An 834-nucleotide genomic window follows, 5' to 3' on the forward strand; every position below is an offset into this window, starting at 1 on the left:
TCAGCCTCTGCCCAGTGCTCTCTCCTTTCACATTGGTGAGGGTGCTGACTGGGTGACAGGTTACCATCCCTGATGAACATGAGTGAATCCTTTGGTAATTAAACAACAATCTGATAGGTTTTATGTTCACTATTCCATACTGACAAACCCACCAATTACTACATTAATTCCCCCTGATTTCACAAGCTGCCTTTCAGTTTATTCTTTATCTCAAACATTGAAAAATTATGTCAATTCTAAAGTGTTTTATAAAATGGGGACATGCAGTTAAGAGACAGATCAAACATCACCCCAAGATCAAAGAGAGATACTTCATTTAATATAAAATGTATAGTGCTAGCTTTTAGAACATTTAGAGTGAGGAGAAACTGTACTTATTCTGTGTGGTCTGGGCTTCACGTTAACATGTGCCTTTTTGAAACTAAACCAATGTCACATGGACAAGAAACTGTGGATATGGCGGGGTGGTTGGGGGGGGGGGGGGACTGTGGGAAGGCTTTCAATTACCCATCCAATCTGTAAACACATTGGTAAAGTCAGATCAGGGAGAAACGTTCACCTGGTCGAAGTGAGGGAAGGAATTCATAAAGTCCTCTCACCTCCTGGCTCAGCAGTGTCTTCACTCCGTTCTGCTGCTCTGTGTGTGACAAGGAATTCATTCAGACCTCCAACCTGCTGACACACCAGTGAGCCCACACTGGGGAGAGACTGTTCCCCTGCTCTGCGTGTGACAAGGAATTCATTCAGACTTCCCACCTGCTGACACACCAATGAGAGCACACTGAGGAGAGACTGTTCCCCTGCTCTGAATGGGACGAGGAGTTCATTCCGAAA

The sequence above is a fragment of the Chiloscyllium plagiosum genome, unplaced genomic scaffold, assembly GCF_037043375.1.
Source record: "Chiloscyllium plagiosum isolate Xiang-an unplaced genomic scaffold, Cpla_swu_hap1 HiC_scaffold_31, whole genome shotgun sequence".
Lineage (NCBI taxonomy): Eukaryota > Metazoa > Chordata > Chondrichthyes > Orectolobiformes > Hemiscylliidae > Chiloscyllium > Chiloscyllium plagiosum.